The following is a 20,333-nucleotide window of genomic DNA, read 5'->3' on the forward strand; positions in this document are numbered from 1 at the left end:
TAAACTGGTTTATTACCAATGTTTACGATTCCATCAATATGTTATTATTCGCCACTAACGGCGCTTATCCTTTTCATTAAACTTTGCAGTCGACTTTTTCAGTCTCAACTTATCATAGTGAAGTTGATAAGTTCTATCGATTTTAGCACTCTCTCTCTCTCTCTCTCTCTCTTCAAAATTCCCAATATATCTAAATAACATTGCTTTTGATATCTTTATTAAATATATCAATAAATTGTTTTGATATCTTCATTAAATACACTGATCTAAACTTGGAGAGTTACTGAGATTTGCCACTGATTCTGCTCAAGTTTCATTCAGGCATCTATAGGTTTGTTTATTGATTTAATAACTGGCCATGTAATAACTGTTGTAACTGGCGCTGTATGCTATGTATACGGTAGGAAAGCAAAGTCTGTTGTCATGTTGGAAGAGTTTATTTATTAACACATTTACCAGGGATCATTAGGCCTAGGTACAGCCCACCAAGAACGTGTCCTCTCTCTCTCTCTCTCTCTCTCTCTCTCTCTCTCTCTCTCTCTCTCTCTCTCTCTCTCTCTGACACACGCGTGAGCAATTATCTATGTACCATCTTTTATACCAGCACTCCTTAAGATCTGAAAAGCAATTGCTAGCTTGTAAGTGGACGGAAAATATAAAAGCTTTAGGAAAAGTTTTATTATCAGCATAATAATGTAGGAAGGGCATGATTCTTACTATTGGATAATGGCGCGTAGACGACGTTATTTGAGAGCATTATACATTCTGATTTCGGGAACGAGCATCGATACACATAATGCCGTGGGGCTGGAAGGAATCAAGAGCTTTATATTCGTTTTCTCTTCGGGTTCATATTGGAAACGGATGCGCTGTCAACCGTTGGTAATTTCTTCAGTTCTGCAAATAGTCTCACTCCACGGTTGGTGTTGTTTAGTGGAGAATGTGAATATATTTTAAAATGGATTTTCATTTTTGCGATAGCAATACCAGTTATATTATGCATTTTGAGTACCTATTGCTGAAGTGCTTATTTAATATTTTCATAAAATGCTGAATATGTCATTACAAAATTATAAGCATTTATTTAAAATATTATATATATATATATATATATATATATATATATATATATATATATATATATATATATATATATATATATATATATATACATACATACATGTGTGTGTGCGTATGTTTGTGTATTAGATAAAAGGGTAATGTTACTAACAAGAAGAAATATTTAGACCTATAAGTGGGAATCCTCTGGAGAGCTTCCCGTGTGGCGGCAGTTCGTCGAATTGACTTTCGTTGTTGACACCTGTCAACGAAGGCAGGATCTTAACGTCGCCCTTTCCCCCTTTGAGGATTCACTCCCAGGTGATCGTCTTCCATTGCTATTAGACGAGGAGAGGTTATTTCCTGGAAATTTCGTCTCATTATCCTCCACTGAAGTTGGAAGCGATTCTGTATATTCCATGTATATGGCCTTGAGCTCAAAATAAAATCTGTTATTATTATTATTATTATTATTATTATTATTATTATTATTATTATTATTATTATTATTATTATTTGGTTAATCACATTTTGATTCAAATTCATATTCAAGAGGGCATGGGTATTTGTACAATTTGCCCGACACACACGCACACATACATATATCTTCTAGAAATATATAGAAATGTATGTATGTATGTGTGTGTATATTCCAGCATAACTCTGAAATGCATCGAGCAATTTCAACCAAACTTGGTATACATATGACTTACTATCTGGAAAAGAATACTGTCTGGGTAAGACATCACTGGCACCAAAGAGGGACGTGGGAAGGGGAGACATGTAAAAATAACCGAAAATGACAGAGATTAGTGTCTAATCCATAGTTTTCGAGGTCGCTGAGATGAATAGTGACACTCCAGATGCCCTTTAAGTCCAAGTTCAGCCCCGGTAGGAAGGGGCTGTTGGTGAGAAGGCATGAAAAATAAAATGTCAAAAATTACAGATCTTAGTGTCTAATCCATGGTTTTCGAGGTCGCTGAGATGAATAGTGACACTCCAGATGCCCCTTAAGTTCAAGTTCAGCCCGATAGGAAGAGCGGGTGGGTTGGGGGCTGTGGTTGGTGAGAAGGCATGAAAAATAAAATGTCAAAAATGACAGATCTTAGTGTCTAATCCATAGTTTTCAAGGTCGCTGAGATGAATAGTGACACTCCAGATGCCCCTTAAGTTCAAGTTCAGCCCTGATGTGAAGGGCGGGGGTGAGAAGGGGTGAAATAAAAATGTAAGAAATTCTAGGCAATGTAATTCAAGCAACTATCTTAACAGGAAGGGGAGAGAGAGAGAGAGAGAGTAGATGGGGTGTTAGGGAGGAGAAAGAGGGAAAGAGAGAGAGGGAGAGTAGAGGGTGTGTTAGGGAGGAGAGAGAGAGAGAGAGAGAAGAACTGAGAGACAGAGAGAGTAAAGGGGTTGTTAAGGAGGAGAGAGAGAGTAGATGGGGCGTTAGGGAGGAGAAAGAGGGAACTAAGATAATAAACAACGCTGATATGATAATCCACGAAACAATTGTGATGATTGTCTATTTAGAAAGAACAGGAGTGGATGTGGGAAGTGAGCTTGAAACAGCGTCAAAAGCAACAGTCATTGAGAGAGAGAGAGAGAGATAGATCCGAAGGACAGAAATGATAAATGCTACATGGGTGAGGAGGTCACCTGTGGTGGGCGAGGGAGGGAGGGGAGGAAGGGTCCAGTCAAAATCGAGGCTGTGAAGCGGCGTCAGAAAGTCCTCCGGCGGGAGGGGGTTTGGGGTGGGGTTTGGGGGAGGACGGTCGGAGGGGAAGGAGGCCTTGTTTCACTGCGGAAACTCAGTCACGGCTCAGGAATTATTTATGAAACGGAGCTGAAGTTTTTATAATATATATCCCGTAAGGGGATAGTGCCGTCAGTGCACCTCATGCGGTGCACTGTAGGCATTATTTAAGGTTCTTTGCAGCGTCCCTGCGGCCCCTAGCGGCAACCCCTTTCCTTCCTTTTACTGTGCCTCCTTCCATATTCTCTTTCTTCCATCTTACTTTCCACCCCCTCCTAACAATTGATTCATAGTGCAAGTGCCAAGTTTTCCTCCTGTTACATCTTTCAAACCTCCTTTACTCTCGATTTTCTTTTCAGCGCTGAATGACCTTATATGTCCCAGCACTTGGCATCAGACCTAAATCTCATATTCCAGTTTATAATGTATGTAACAAGCGAAGACGAGTCTTACTGGAATAATGTGATTATATGTTTCTTCCTTCACAGTCCCTTTATCGACGTAAACACAATATCTGTAGAGCAATATGACAGCCAATGGCATCTATAACAAAAATAAAATTATTTTAACAATTTTTTCATCAACACCTCCTTTCCTTTTCCGTACTGCGTGAGGGGCCCCCACTCCCTTTCGTTCCCGGCTCTCAAAGACGCCTTTGAGAGGAAAAATCATCATCATTAGCATGTAATAACCCCCATCCCTTTTTTCAACAGATAGAAAGCAGGTGATGTTGATCAATCGCCCGGAAATTAATTACTTTCAGGTAAACACTCCCGCGAACGAACCAGCATCCCTACGTTGAGCTAATTAACTCGTTTAATTATCTTGATAATGAGATGCTCCGTGGCAAGACATCGGATTTTGGTCCGGTTTCAGGTTGCAGTGTAAATCTCTCTCTCTCTCTCTCTCTCTCTCTCTCTCTCTCTCTCTCTCTCTCTCTCGTTACGTTAATAAAATGAAAGCTTGAATTATATAATCATGTAAATATCATTCACTTAATATCTTGGATTTTAGGAATCTGGAATAATACTACAGTTCAGTAGTTATTTTTTAGCATTACTTACAGTTATTACAACTCCATCAACTCTCTCTCTCTCTCTCTCTCTCTCTCTCTCTCTCTCTCTCTCTCTCTCTCTCTCTCTAGTTAAGGTGGTAAAAGGAAAACTATATAAGCAAATGTTTATATAATTATCTTTCATTGAATATCTTGATTTTGGGAATCTGGAATATTCTCCAATTCTGTAATTATTTTTCAACATTGTTACAACGTCAAAAATATCTCTCTCTCTCTCTCTCTCTCTCTCTCTCTCTCTCTCTCTCTCTCTCTCTCTCTCTCTCTCTCTCTCTCTCTCTCTCTCTCTCTCTCTCTCTCTCTCTCTCTCTCTCTCTCTCGTTAAGACTGTAAAATGAAAACTGTAAATGTACATTGTTATGTAAATAACTCACGTAATATCTTGGATTTCAGGAATCTAGAATAAAGCAACAATCAGCTGTTATTTTTAGCGTCATTTACCTTTACCTTTACATTTACCTTTAAAATAAAACAAAGGAAAACTAAAAAAAAAAAATAAATAAGAACGTCCGGCATAATGTGAACAACATTTTGAAGTGAATCAATTACTTAATACAGCTACAGCTGCGTTAGCAAAGGAAATAAATTAACTAACGCAGCTACAGCTGCGTTAGTTAATTTATTTCCTTTGCTGATATACACTGCAACTCTTGAATTCGTTGTTGATAACAACGGCGTGGTTAATAACATTACTGTAGGTGTAGCCGTGGCAGGACTCTGATCATATTTCACGTCCCCGAATAATTATTACCTTTGGGACCATAACTTTTGGTTACCTGACACGAGCACCGTTTTGTTGTTCGTAAATGTACGTGTACGGACTTACGTGGGTAGTAAAGCCTTGAAAACAGGCCCCATATATTATTATTATTATTCAAATAATTAAAAGGCTAATAGTTTGCTCTTCCCTTTGCTGTACCTCCTTTCATATTCTCTTTCTTCCGTCTTACTTTCCACACTATTCTAACAAGTGTTTCATAATGCAACTGCGATGCTTTCTTCCTGTTGGGTCTGCCCCACTTCGTTTTGCTCCACTTGCATCGTTATTACACTTCCACTATCCGAGGTGTCGATTTTAATCTATTTTTCATCTAGACAGCTGACTTTCTTCCTTCCGAGATTTCAGAAACGTCATGTTATTCAACTCGACTTTCAATCTGGAAGTGTTTAAGATATTGCAATTCTGAGCCGTCCTCTCTCTCTCTCTCTCTCTCTCTCTCTCTCTCTCTCTCTCTCTCTCTCTCTCTCTCCGAGAGCCATAATGGTTGACATTTAGGTTGAATATCTGGTGTATCAATTTACATTTTAATCTCATCATTATGCCTTCATTCCCGGAAAAGCGCAAGGGTCGTTGCCAAGATTGCGCAGCCAATTGCATTTCCATGAATTATTCAGGGGAGACGTTTTGGCCCGCCGCTCGGGGTCGCTGTTTGTCATCTTCATAAAAGCTCATTTGAACGCTTCGGAAAGTTTCTGTTTCCATAAGCTACAACGCCTGCGGCAGAGGACGTCTCTAGTTATTTGTTTTTCCTGTCCGTGTCTTTCTTCTAAAGGCAATATATGCCCTCATATATGTATTTGGTCGTCTTTGTAAGGTTCTTAGTATCTAATAGTTAGTATTTTCAGACCCTGTATTTATCCTCTCACGCCATCTTACTTTCCATCCCAAGTCTTTGTAAGGCTCTTTAGGTATGTGTGAGTATTTGATTGCCTGAGCATTTAATAGTCAGAATTTGTACGAAGTATAGTATTTATTTTAATGAGACCTGGGAGTCTCATTGGGGGTTCTTTCATAAAGACCTTATATAAAAACATTTGTGCACCTCAGATATTAGTCGACGGGGTGTTACGGTGCACTGTAGGCTTTCATTGTGCATTTTCTTTTTTCGAATCGAAAAATATTTGTTCTTTGCAGCGTACTTCCGGCCCTTTAGCTGCAACCCTTTTGGCCTTTTACTGTACCTCCTTTTATATTCTCTTTCTTCCATCTTACTTTCCACCCTTCTTGTTTCCTCAAAAAGCAAAACAAAAATTGATTCATAGTGCCAACTGCGAGGTTTTCCTGCTGTTACGCCTTATCAAACCTTTTCACGCGTTGGCAATTTCCGTTTCAGCATTCTGACTGAATGACCAAAAACAAGTCAGGTCCCAGCGCTTGGCGAACAATTAAGGCCTGGAGTTCTATTATTCTCTATTCTCCAAAGCCTGGTAGAAAACAGGAGGATTGACTGCAGAATAAAAACTCAGTATTGTGGGAAATAAACCGTAAATAAAACTCGCCAAAAATAAGGCATTATACCGAGACCACAAAAAAAAAAAAAAATATCGAAAGTTAGATCTAAAATTTTAATTGGGATTTGACAAAACGAACATCTTGATTATGGCATTCCGTTTTTGATATACAAAATGAAAACTCGATTGCTCGATTTCGTTTCATGTATTAACTGATTTTACGAAATCTATGGTTTTTAGTTTCTATAAAAGCATTTTTTTCTGTCCGCCTCATTGTTTTTTATTTCCAAGAGAGACTATTCACTAGATTTAGACAAAAGTATGGTTCATGTTATGACATTTTTCTTAGGCTTGCATGTATGTATGTATGTTCTGAACTAAGTTCGATTCATAACAAACTATTGTTCATGTTATGATTTTTGTTTTCAGATTGTATGTATGTATGTATGTATGTGTGCATATGTGCGCCTGTAGATTTTTCACTAGGTTTGATGACTAAAAGAATGTAAGCTATTATAGCTTTTATAACGAATTCCTTACTGCATAAACATGAGTCTCCGTATTCTCCGTTTAAATATGAAAAATCATAATGATGCTTACTGTAATATCACAAATTTTAGTCAAGTTTTACATTCTTGACCTCGCTTGAGAATGTTTATCCGTGGACAGGAAGCCGCGTCGGCAAGATTATACGGTAATTAACCTTCTTTTTCCCACATTCCATTTTGTGTGACCTGGGCCTTTAAGAATTTTGACTCTTAGAATCTTAAAGACATGTTTTTTTATTTATTTAAAAAGTTTGATGAAACGGCTTTTTAGAATCGTATATTTTCTTTATCCTTTAAACGCCTTGAAATGAGATTTTGTTATTTGTTATTTTCTTTATCCTGTAAAAACTTTGAAATTTGGGGTGTTGTTTTAATTTCGTGTTATGCATCAGTTTTTTTCGTTTTATGAATCAGTTTTTTCGTTTTATGGATCAATTTTTTAAAAATCATTGGTGCTTAATCTTTTTTTTTTTTTTTACCAGGTAATTCGGCTTTTCTGGTCACATATGCAAGGTCATGTTTCTATAAAAGCCTCCTGTTACACCTTTAGACCCTTTTTACTCACAGCTTCCCTTTCAGCGCTGAATGATCTCATAGGTCCCAGCGTCTGGACTTTGGCCTCAATTTCTTATTAAATTCCATTCCCTTTTTTTTTTAGGGGAAAGTCTTATCCACCGGACAAATTATATTCATGCCAATATATGTCTCCAGTTTTGTAATCCTCGTAAGGGGGTAGTGCCGTCAGTGCACCTCATGCAGTGCACTGTAGGCATTACTTAAAGTTCTTTGCAGCGTCCCTTCGGCCCCTAGCTGCAACCCCTTTCGTTCTTTTTACTGTAACTCCTTTCATATTCTCTTTCTTCCATCTTACTCTCCACCCTCTCCTAACAATTGACTCATAGTGCAACTGCGAGGTTTTCTTCCTCTTACACCTTTCAAGCTTTTTACTGTCAGTTGCCGTTTTAGCGCTGAATGGCCTCATAGGTCTCAGTGCTTGGCCTTTGGACTAAATTCTATATTCAATTCAATTCCAGTTTTGTAACGGGGTTCCTTCCCAGAATTCCTTGACTTAGAAAAGTAATCCATCTTTGGTTTGGCAGACTTATGGCTCGACGATCAATCTTCCCTCAGAAAATTCCGAGAAAGTTCCCCCATCGGATTTTTCATCTTAAATCCTTTTTTCATTAAGGGAATCCTGTATTAATCAAGGGGATGGCGAAAAATAATCTCACCTCCTCCCTGTCTGTCTGTTTGTCTGTCTGTCTGTCTGTCTATGTCTGTCTTAGAAATGAAAACAGGATTTTGTGCAACTGGAACCTCGAAAGTTCAAGTGAAGATGCAACAGCGCATTACTACCCTAAAACAATTTTCCTTGTATTTTAATAATAACTTACGTACATTTTATCTATTTGTTTATTAATGTGTTGATTTATTTTTTCTTTTTTAAAATCTGATCTCTTCTTTCTGTATTTTCTCTTACCTTCTGTTACTTCTTTCAAATGAACAGCACATTCGTTGGAAGCTTGAATTTCAAGTCATTAGCTCCTGTGTGCTTGTTCCATTTGAATAGGGTTCATCTTAATGAATAATAATAATAATAATAATAATAATAATAATAATAAAATAATAATTGAAATTGCTGTATGGTAACTTGTTACCAGCTTACATATTCGGTTATTATTATTAATATACATTTCAAATCAATCTCCGGCTTTGCAATCAGAACTGTGATAGCGATTTACATATCCCCTAGACAGAGTCTTTTTAGGAACTGAACTGACTTCAAATTTACATTAGTCCAGTTCAGATTGCGGAACAACACCTATGAAATTGCATTTAAAGTTGCCAGTGCTGAAGTTATAATATTTAGGTTAGCCTTCCTTATATATATATATATATATGTGTATATACGTACATATATATATATATATATATATATATATATATATATATATATATTTTTATATATATATATTTATATATATATTCATATATATATATATATGTCGCCTAATATCAAATTCATATATATATATATAATATCCCCGATATATATTATCACCGATAGGGATATATTTTATAAGTGATAAATGGACTGGGCATTGATATTTGATATTTATGTACATTTGTATATATATATATTATATATATATATATATATATATATATATATATATATATATATATATATTTATATATATATAATGTTTATGTGTGTCCTTAGATAAACTTCTCGTTAAAATTCTCTGTTTTTCGCAGTTAAATTGCAGTTCCGTAAATTGAGAGAACGATAACTCCCTTTAATTTCTCTTTCGGATCTTTTTCAAGACTTCTTCGCATCTTCTCTTTTCCTGTCTTGAAATGGAATCCGTCGGGACTCATTCCTGGTAACCTAGCAACCGTAACTTGATGCTTGGAATTCTGTTCTACGTCATAACCCCTTCTCAATACAGCTGATGCACAGGTGCTCTGATTACTTTCACATAAAGAAGAACATTTTATTCAGCCTTATGGCTCAGAAAATGATCCTCATTACTTGAACATTTCATGGGAATTCGGGGGTTGGGGGGGCGGAATAGTGCCGTCAGTGCACCTCATGCGGTGCACTGTAGGCATTACGTAAGGTTCTTTGCAGCGTACTTTCGACCCCTAGCTGCAACCCCTTTCCTTCCTTTGACTGTACCTCCTTTCATATTCTCTTTCTTCCATCTTCCTTTCCACCCTCTCTTAACATTGATTCATAGTGCAACTGCGAGGCCTTCCTCCTGCAGCACCTTTCAAAATAGGTCCCATTGCTTGGCCTTTGGCCTAAATTATATATTCAGATCAGTTCAGAGAAAGAGAGAATGATACCTCAGAAAATGATGAGAGGTTGCTCATTATTTTCCAAGAACATTTTATGCCAGAATTATAACCATCCGAGTTATGTTGAGTATCTTGCCGAGTTAACTGAAGAAATGGTTTGTTTTTACTCATAGAGACTGATCTTTGGTAAAAGAAAATGGTTGTCTTGAGAATTTTCACAGATCGACAACGTTTTTCTTCTCTCTCTCGTTCATTCGGTTACTTTAGCTTGATTATAATGAAAGTGAAGTTTTTCGTAAGAAATAATGTGTAACATTACCTCAGTGCTAAAATTCCAGTTTATTTTATAATTATTATTCATTACTATTATTCATTTACTGTACCTCCATTCATATTAACTTTCTTCCGCCCTCTCCTAACAATTATTTCATAGTGCAACTGCTTTGAGGTTTTCCTCCTGTTACACCATTCGAACCTACCTACTCACAATATTCTTTCCAGAGCTGAATGACCTCGTAGGTCCCAGTGCTTGACCTTTGGCCTAAGTTCTCTATTCCATTCCATTACCATTATTCATCATTACTAGAAATTATTATTCGCCAGAGTTAAAAACAGTCGGGATCAAGAAATCAGGGCGATGATTATACGACCTGTATATTTTGCTAGTAAAATTGTAATTCGCGCAGATAAATATAATTATAGGCTTGCTCTAGCGCTTTACTGTGCAGATTAATGAAAACATTGATTCAGTTTCACAAATTGCGAAATTATAAACAGATAAATTAAGCGAAAAATTGTTGATGGATATTTCCCCCTTTCATCACCTTAAAAATTTTCGTCCTCCATAACAGCAATGGACTTTTATTGTATAGTGCGTCATCGTTGACGTCAGTGTGACGTCATCACTGACGCCATGTGACGTCACCAGTCTTCTTGTTTAACGTCATCAATCGGGTGTCTTCAACCTGTGATGCTGTGATGTTGTAAGAGTAGGATTCGTGGAACACTGAAGGTTTGCGGCCTTAAATGGACGTATATTTGGCTGTTTATGAGTTTTGTTCGTGAATTCCATCGCTTATATAGCAGAGCTAAAGGTTCAAGAATTGCTATCTAAGACTGATAAAATACAGTACTTATAAAGTTACAGCAGAGTAAGAATTACGCAAAAAGACAATAGCTTTGGTGATACTGAATGCAGTGTTGCAGATGATTTTATGAATACATTATAGGCTGAATGCTCATCCGAGCCTTTTAGTTTTCTGGAAACTATTGTGCACTTTATTCTGTCAAGATCTTAAAATTATTGCAGGTATGTTGATCATCTTTCTGTCCGTCCAATCATACCAAATTGCAGCCCTCTAGCGTCTGTAGTTTTTATTTTATTGAAGGTTAAATTTACCCATAATCGTGCCCCTGGCCACGATATAGGATAGGCCACCACCGGGCCATGGTTAAAGTTTCATGGGGCGCTACTCATACAGCATTATACCGAGATCACCGAAAGATAGATCTGTTTTCGGTGCCCTTGATTATACGCTGTAGCGGCTGTACAGAAAACTCAATTGCGCCGAAGAAACTTCGGGGCATTTTTTACTTTGATTTAGCTTTTAATTTAACATTTCTCTTTCAATATTTTATGTTACATCCGTTTTATTTTTAATTTCTTTGTCACATTATTGAGGTTTTCCACGAACTGATTAGAATCCAACGTGTCGTCCCTGGAGAATGCTCATTGTGGCTATAAATCCAAGACCCAGTTAATTGAGTGTGGTGTAGACTTGGCAGCTACTGTCCCCAGGTAATTAAAAAGTGGAAAAAAATCAGGAAAAAAAAAAGGAACAGATCCGAAAAAAAAACGAGGTCAATTCTTTTGCGTACACACACATACACATATATATATAAATATATATGTATATATATAATATAAAATGAATAAATATATATATATATATGTATATATAAGATGCTGTTAATATTCTTAGACACGTTAATATATCATTCATTCGCATTCCACATAGGAAAAAGAAAAATAGAAATTAAAAAAAAATGCTCAACAGCTTCGTCCTCCAAAAGACCTCTTCTGGGAGTTTTTGTAAAGAAAATTTTTTCCTTAACGTTTCATTTTCCTATGTGAAATACAAATGAATATATATGTATATATATATATATATATATACAATTATATATATATATATATATATATATATATATATATACATATATGTATGTATGTATGTATGTATGTATGTATGTATGTATGTATGTATGTATGTATGTATATATAATACAGTGTGTATGTGTATACATTGTGTATGTTTGTGTAAGTATCGTTAATAATTTAGCAGTAGACAAAACGACCCCTTGTGTAGATTTTTTCTGTATACGTTCTACAAAATACAGTCTACAAAATTCTTTAGCTTTCGAGACCTACCATCCCTTCGTCAGAAGAACTGAACGTAGCTCTTGAGATTCTCTATTTATATCAGCTGTTCTTGCAGACCTTCCCACCTGATGCCCTGGTTTTTTTATTTTTTCTTTTACTTTTTAAGTCACTACCATAAAAGTTTTATTTTTTTTTTAAGGGGACGGCTATTGAGGGTGGAAGTTTGCCCATTTTTATCATTATTATTCAGAGGATGAACCCTATTCATATGGAACAAACCCAGAGGGGTCACTGACTTGAAATTCAAGCTTCCAAAGAATATGGTGCTCATTAGCAAGTAAGAGAAGGTAAGGGGGGGAAATACAGAAAGAAGAGATCTCACCTATTAAAAAGAAAAAATAAATTAATAAAATAATAAATAGATAAAAGTGTATTGAAATGATACCATTAATTGTATCTTCCGTTCATGGTGGTTTTCGTAAAGGTGTCTCATTGCGAAGGTGCAATGGCGCATTCTTCAATGTCTGTCTGTGATGTAAACTGTGGCGCAAGGAGAGAAAGAGCAAAATTTACTCTTCTTATATTTCTCTCTCTCTCTCTCTCTCTCTCTCTCTCTCTCTCTCTCTCTCTCTCTCTCTCTCTCTCTCTCTCTCTCTCTCAGAGGAGAATTTCTATTTTCCGGGGGTCTTATTGGAAGAATATAACAAAATGAGGGAGAGAGATTGCTATTTTCCAGGCTTCTACTGGGAAAAATCTAACGAGGGAGAGAGAGAGAGATTTCTATTTTACAGATGTCTTATTGGAAGAATATAACAAAAAAAGGAGACAGATTTCTATTTTTCAGGCTTCTACTAGGAAAAATCTAACGAGAGAGAGAGAGAGAGAGAAAATTTCTATTGCACAGGCTTTTACTTGGAGAAATCTAACAGGCGTCTTATTGGAAAAATATAAAGAGAGAGAGAGAGAGAGATTTCCGTTTTCCAGGCTTCTACCGGGAAAATCTAACAAAAGAGAGAGAGTGAGAGAGAGGCTTCCACATTTTTAATTTGATTAGGCAATTTGTATCTCAGTTCACTTTAATGTGGAAAGTGGTAAGAGAGAGAATATCCGAGAAGTGTCTTTATTTCTTTTCTTTTTCATTTTTCCTCCTGTCCTTTCCTACTTCCTTCTGTCGGTCGTAAAATGGGATTATTTCCTCTGAACCGTTCGACGAAGAATCTAGGTATTTTATGGCTCGTTAAACACTGGCTCGAGATTTCTTTTCAGTGGAGAAAAGGGATTAGTCTGTTACTGTAGGGAGATAAAACGGTAATTTATTTAATTGATTTATTTTTTTCTCGTTGTAGTGGTTATCTTTGGAGTCTCCAGAAAATTGTATTATTTTTATTTATGCTCCTGGAATTAGTGATTAACTTATGGGCATGCAAGTGCCAGTTGATTACCGTTGCTTGTGTTGCTGCCATACCCATTCAAGTGTTCTAAATGCTCTTTGTTTAAATCAATAAATTTTTTAACTGGGATGGAACTGGGCTTGCAATTGTCAGTTTATTTCCGTTGCTTGTGTTGAGATTACTCTTGTGTTTAAATCAAAAATTTTTTTTAACTGGGATGGAACTGGGCATGCAATTGTCAGTTTATTTCGGTTGCTTTTGTTGATACCATACCCATTCAAGTGTTCTAAATACCCTTGTGTTTAAATCAATAAATTTTTTAGTTGGGATTGAACTGGCAATTAATTTTGTATGTAATTGCTTCTGTTGTTTTATTTGACAAGTAATATTTTGCTTTAGTTACTCATAATGTGAAATAAGTAGAAACCATGTGTTTTTTAAATCTTTATGCTATTTGTAAATTTCTAAATTTGGAAACGACAGCTGTAATACCCCTTAGTTTTTTATGTTATAAATAAAGAGATCCCAAAATAATAAATGAGAGAAATCATGTATTTTCGGCTTGCAGTTGTCCCTTTTAAAACCAAATGAGCGCCTGACGTAACGTCAAAGGAAAAATCTCTCTCTCTCTCTCTCTCTCTCTCTCTCTCTCTCTCTCTCTCTCTCTCTCTCTCTCTCTCTCTCTATGACTCCTTACTTCCTTTGGCACTAGAACTTTGGATATGGGACAGTGCCTGTGACAGGCAAACGCTTCAGTTCATAAATAGTTCACAAGGGAGAGAGAGAGAGAGAGAGAAAGAGAGAGAAGGGGGTTGGAATCTTTCAACGTTTCCTGGAGCCACTTGACCCGTTTAAATCTCTTTCCATTAGCGATACTTTTCCCGTCTCGGTGGCCTCTATTTTGCAATGACAAGTGTTTAATGGCTTTGCACAACTCCCACAGCATTCTTGACTCTGGATTCTGGAAGACCCTTCCTTCAAGAATCAATAGGATGTCATCAATGCTTTCAGTCGTGACGTGTTCTTATTGTAACGCTTGGTAAGATTTGCTGCTTGCTTTCTATGTTTGTGAGATGTGAAGTATTTTAGGTATGTAATTTCTTTCGTTAAAAGAAATTATTTTAGGAATATACGAATTTGAAGTACAGGACCTACTCATGTGATGCCTTTTATATAATTAAATTTGTCAGTTAATCAGTATAAATACGTTTGACTGTATGCCACGTGATGTTAAATTTTAATTAAAGATATATATATATAATGTATTATATATATATATATATATATATATATATATATATATATATATATATATATATATATATATATATATATATGTCTGTATATATATAATGTATATATATATGTATGTACATATATATGTGTGTGTGTATGTATGGATTTGTATGCTTTAGTATTTACACTCAGGCAAACGTATGAACCAATTCAAAGTGTAATATTGATCTGTTTGAGTTAGCTCAAGTGATTGCTGATCACGTTATTGAATGCAAGCGAAATCAGTTCAGAACTAGATGCCATCGTCTTTCTCTATATGAATATTTTATTTTTAGGATCATGTTGATAAATAATGAGCTATGGCAAGAGAGAGAGAGAGAGAGAGAGAGAGAGAGAGAGAGAGAGAGAGAGAGGGGGAGGGGCAGTGGTGGCTAGAAGTGCTATAAAAGGTATCGAAAATTTTTGTATCCCATTTCAAAGGGTCTGTGTATCCACAGCAATTTTGATTCTGAAAAAACGAATTATCGTACTCGTCATCATCCTTCGAAAATTATATATTTTTTTTTATTTATGTTCATACTTACTATTCGTGCTTTTGAAATACATCTGAATTTGTGTGTGTTTGTGAGTGTGTGTTCATATCTTCTATTTGTGCTTTTGAAATACATCGGAAAAAAATATTTTTGAGTGTAAATATTTCATTTCAATCTTACACTATAAATTAAATGACTTCTTAGTAACTCGGTGCTTTCACGTTTATGTATGTATATGTATATATATATATATATAATATATATATATATATATATGTATATATATATATATATATATATATATATATATATTTTTTATATATACTATTTATATAGTCTGTACTTTTTTTTTCTTTACTATTTAAGTCTGTACTTTACCGCCATTCATCGGAAATGATAAAAGTCTTCTACGTAAGTCTGGCCGTTGCTAGTAGATAAGACTTTCAGGAAATGTTTGATATTAGAGCTTATTCCCCCAGAGCAAAAAAACTACCTCTAGGTTAATACTTGCTCTAGTATTTAAATAATAGCCTGTACGCTCAGAAAGTACCTGGCCATATATAGCTTTCAGTATAAAGACGCTGATGTAAGCATTAGTACGCGTATAAAATAAAAATGCTAAAACACTCGTGCTTATGACAGTACAGCAATAACGGAGAGTGATAGCTTAAGCTTTTTCTGTCCTGGGGCATCTTGTAATGGTAATTACTGTGCATACCTTCTGCTCACTTTTTCTCACCACCCGGAGAGAAAGAGAGAGAGAATTAGAGTTCTTTGTGTGTATATTATATTGTGTTTGTGTGTGTATATATATATATATATATATATATATATATATATATATATATATATATATATATATATATATGTCTATAGATTAAAGAGGTGGCCACCGTAGTGCAGGTAGCCGAATGGTGGGAGTTGTGTGTCAGAGCGGTGACGTCACACACCATGCCACCTGAGTAAGCTGTGGAACTTCCATAAGAAAAATAAAGGAACTATTCTTTCTGCCTTGTTTTTTTCATCTTTTCAGAGATTTATATTTTATTCTTTTTAGGAAAATAAAGGTAGATTACAAATACATAACTTTATTACATTAAAACAACCAAACATATATTTGATGATGTAAATAACTGAAATGATTTGTTGAGCATTTGACAGTTTAAATTTATAAAATAAATAATGATATATACAAAGTATATGCTTCAGTTATGTTCTATATCACGTTGGAGCTTTTTTCATTTTATTTTGCGTTTTCTTGAAACTAATGCTCCTGTTCAAAACACGAATTCAAAGAATGTACCATCTAACAAAAACTGCTTTTGTGATGTTATTGCTTTAAAACACTTAATTAAATCAGTTATCTGCCGCGCCTTTTCCCGGTTTTAAATATTTTTCCACAGACACATTTTTTCCATTGTTTTTAAATGCACCAAAATTCCTCGCTTGGTTGCAACAGCGTTCCATCTCTTGCACTCCACAGCCACTCCCTTCGTCGCTGACTTCCAAAATTCATTTCAGGAAACTTACGAGCTAAATAACCACCAACGTTTGTTCTTCCATCGCATTTCCTAGTTCTTCTTTTTTTTTTACATTGTCATCATTTTGTAAATCATTACCAAATTCGACTGGCAAACAAAACAACATTTACAGGCTTAGCTCATCAAATTTATTCAGGATCGCTAAAAGGAAAGCTGGAAAATGAGGTTGATTTCTTATCACATTTAAAACGTTGCAGTTTGATCCTAACAGTTTGCCTTTTTGCTCTGTGGGCTTGATTCGGTCCAAATGCAACGGGTGATGGGTGTTGAGACCAGTTCTCATGTGACCAAAAATGTTCAAGACCATCTTGATTTAGCCTGACCAGTCAGAATATATGATGTTTGAAATTTATCTTTGACCATTCTTTGCAATTGCATGATATAATTCTGTTTTTTAGTTATCATTCGTTTTAATCACTTTCATTTTCTTTAGACACCCGAATCATATCATGTAACGTTTTATTTTTGTATGTCCAGATTATTTCTTTGTCGTATCCTCAAAAAACTTTGTTCAAGTCTGAAGTTTTATATGTTGTTTCGCTATAATTGCACCGCTAGAACATTCATGCTGCCCATTACATTTCATATGTAAGTTGTGCTAAGATCACTTTGACCTTCTTGAGCAAACCTATCTCCCGACAATCAAATGACATTATTCAGTTAATCGACGGAACACATTGATCTTTCAAATACGTCGTCAATGCCTAAGGAATTCTAAACTAACATTTGTTCAAGTCACTAACCATGTGAAACCATTCATCTGAATCATCACTGTTAAAAAGGTCTTTTTCATATTCATTTAATTATATATTTTCCATTTGTTAATCTCTGATCTCCATCGGTCCAGTGTTCTGTTACATTATTTTGGGTCGGGGTTATCATATCGTATATTATATCTGTATATATATTATGTCTTTATTTATTGATTGATTTTTGGCAACCACAAATTAGAAAGAAGCCTGTAAAACTTTAACGTTAAATTACCGCAGTGATATCCACAGACGGCTTTGCTAAATGATTTGTTGACATGTGCAAGGCCATTAAATATTCATCTAAAAACTCATCATTCTTTACAAAAGTCCGACCAGTTTCATTTCACACAAGTGAGAAAACGAAATCAGTAAAAGTTCAAGTCTGGATCAGTTATTGAAATCAGATGCCCAGTTAATCGACGATTGAGGTCAAAATTAGTGACCATTCGTCTGTCATCCTGTGGTTTGAAATTTATTTATATATTTATTTGAATCGTTATCATTCGTTTTTTATTCTGTTTATTTATGTATTTATTTATTGATTTATTTTTGTGCAAGAGGTCGTACACCGGAGCTTTTCTGGAGTTTCTAGATCAGTTAGATCGTCAGATTTCCTGTCTTGAATTTGGTCCTTAATGCAAAAGTAAGACATACTTTCGCACCCACTTTCCGCTTTCAATAGCTTTAAAAATCGTCATTAACCTGGTTATAGGGAAAGAGACTGAGTTTTCTTTCTCTTGATTTTATATATATATATATATATATATATATATATATATATATATATATATATATATATATATATATATATATATATATATATATATATATATATATATATATATATATATATATATATATATATATATATATATATATATATATATATATATATATATATATATATATATATATATATATATATATAGTATATTTTGCTGAGAAGATAAAAGCATTTGTTAAAGTACGTTCAACAGAAATTTCCTCAAAAAAACAATATAGACGTGTTGATTCATTATTCAAGCGTCACTGAGTAGACAAAAGTGCAGGAATGAACGTAATTAAATGCCTCTTTCTTACACTTAGTAGTCGTCTGAGCATTGTTAAGTAATTTTAGCAAGTTATATTTATCATTTGGTTTTCTAAAAGTGGGATTTTAGTTAATCATCCTCACCCCTCTCTCTCTCTCTCTCTCTCTCTCTCTCTCTCTCTCTCTCTCTCTCTCTCTCTCTCTCTCTCTCTCTCTCTCATAAAAAGATGATGAAAATTTTGGGATATATCTATTGAATAGATGATAAGCCATTTCCCATTTTCAAAGGATTTGTGAGATATTCTCAGGTATCCTATTCTCTTCCATGCGTCCAAACCGAGGACTAAACATGAAATAGGTTAAACTTGGGCGTAAGGTTTTGTCTTGCAATATCCAGATTTTGTCAAACCTTGCTTGCAACCGGACTTAAGTGTGTTGAGTACGCGAAAAGCAATTCACAGGTCGAGTGGGAAGAGGCGTGATTATTGCATTTACATGCCCCTTCCGCTTTGATTTCATTATTTCATATTAAGCTGCAAATACCGTTTGATATGGAGTTCACTATACCTCGGGAATAACTTACACTCTAGAACTAGGGGAATTATAATTGATAAGTGCTTCGTCACCGCTGGTATTCGAACCGCCGCGCTGCCTGGTTTAGAAAAAAACGGATTTTGACTACTGAGACACCAAGTGAGGTATAAGTGCATGTCGACTTTGCTGTACATATGCCTGTGGATTTCAGATTTTATACTTGGAGTCGATATCAACCCACCTGCACCATGATACCTGACTGGCTAGTTTGTAACACTGCTAATTGTGAATTTTTGTTACATACACCATGAAATTTTTGATATTCACAAATGTTAAGCCACAAATATCGTTTAGTATGCATTTCACTATTCGCCGGAAATAACATTTGCTTTCACCCAAGGGGAAATAAAGTGATAATAACTAACAAGTGCGTCTGCGTGTGTGTGCAAAAAGGTGTTATTAAGTATCACGCACTGTTTAAATATGCGGTTGTACAGTATATGGGTCTTGAGAGAGAGAGAGAGAGAGAGAGAGAGAAATCTGCGATCAAGTATGAGAGAGAGATTTTGCTATACAGTAGGTACTTCAGAAGCGCTCTGCTAGCTTTCTTGCCACGTGAAACCGGGTAGAAAAAAAAAAAAAAATACGGACATAGTAAAGGTGTCAGGGGGAGCGCCTATATATGGCGTTGTTATTGAATTTGCTTCTTGGAAAAATCCCCTCTGGATCCATTACGAGACTTCCGTACTGGCTCTTAAACTTATATAGGATTTCCTTCACGGAGTTTCTTCTTTTCTGTTTGTTTTGCAAATGTGACTTTGTAAAAAGAGGTTCATGGCTCACGACTGAAAAGGTTTCATATATATATATATATATATATATATATATATATATATATATATATATATATATATATATATATATATATATATATATATATATATATATATGTATGTATGTATGTATGTATGATACTGTATATTCATGGCTCACGACTGAAAGGTTATACATATACAGTATATATATATATATATATATATATATATATATATATATATATATATATATATATATATATATATATATATATATATGTATATGTTTGTGTGTGTGTGTGTGTATGAAGGTGATGGCTTTAATAAATTTGTAAATTGTTGTTAAGATATAAGTGTTTGACAGTCTAACAACTAAATATAAGTACATATCGTTGTATAGACATTGCATTAAATAACCAATTACATCTGTCTTTCTTTTCTTAACATTGCTTATAATAACAACTATACTCCTTTAAAATCTTGACCTAGAAGGTTGTGAGCATTTTGGCATTACATCATTAAAGCTATTATCTTGACAGAACAGTCGTTATTCATTATTAAAACCATTTTCATACTTCCAAATAATTCACTAATTGTTTTATCACCTGCCATACCTCTCAATATAAGGACAAACCTCTCCAAGATTAAATTG

This window comes from Macrobrachium rosenbergii, chromosome 56 (genome assembly GCF_040412425.1).
Source record: "Macrobrachium rosenbergii isolate ZJJX-2024 chromosome 56, ASM4041242v1, whole genome shotgun sequence".
In the NCBI taxonomy this organism is placed as follows: domain Eukaryota; kingdom Metazoa; phylum Arthropoda; class Malacostraca; order Decapoda; family Palaemonidae; genus Macrobrachium; species Macrobrachium rosenbergii.